Here is an 817-nt window from a genome sequence, read left to right as displayed (position 1 = left end):
ACGTGATGCAAAATGCTATTTAATTATGTAATTTTAGACGCATTAAATGTTTTCTTCAGATACTTTGTGCGGCCTATAACATTGTTTTACTAAATATGTCGTGACGTAGCAACTTAATTTAATAAACTGCAAATGCATATCTGATGAGTACCTCATAATAAAATTGCATCATTGCACGATATATTGTTTAAGGGGATTTTAATATTAGGAGATTTAGTGGTGAAGTCACCCTTGATTTTATTTCCAGCATAGTAGTAGAAAAGAGGTTGTTTCTATTTTCTCCCACGCCCCATGTTGTTGTTGTTGTTGGTAGTGTTATTTTCTTCCTCCGGTGTTTTGATGTTGTTTAATATTTTCCCCCTCCATGTTTAGAATAAAAAGCAAAATAAGAAAAGAACCACCAAATATATATTTTCTTTTTTACTCATCTTTATTTCATAATTTAACATATAATTTAGAGATATATAATTATAATAGTATATTATAATTAATATAATATTGAAATTCGTACATCATAACTGCCACAAAGAATTCATGACTTGTATGCCATTTTCCTTTGCTTTTCGTTCTAATGCGCATTTAGTTTTTCCCATTTAAGAAGCACAAAGTTGTTACCATCAGTGAGGCTTCTTTCCTTTTCATTTTATTCTTTTTTTTTTTTTGTCTGTTGGTTCACAACTACAGTTTATTTATGATCAGTGAAATAATTCGGCGCATTATTCCTGAATGGTTTATATCTGGTGGTGTTGTTGCATTTTTTTTTCTGATAAAGAACCCAACACATAATAGAAAGTAAGTTATCTTTAAAACAGTTGAC

Source organism: Octopus bimaculoides, chromosome 15 (assembly GCF_001194135.2).
Source record: "Octopus bimaculoides isolate UCB-OBI-ISO-001 chromosome 15, ASM119413v2, whole genome shotgun sequence".
NCBI classification, from domain to species: Eukaryota; Metazoa; Mollusca; class Cephalopoda; order Octopoda; family Octopodidae; genus Octopus; species Octopus bimaculoides.
The sequence above is the reverse complement of the archived record's forward strand: the minus strand, read 5'-3'. Positions refer to the sequence as shown.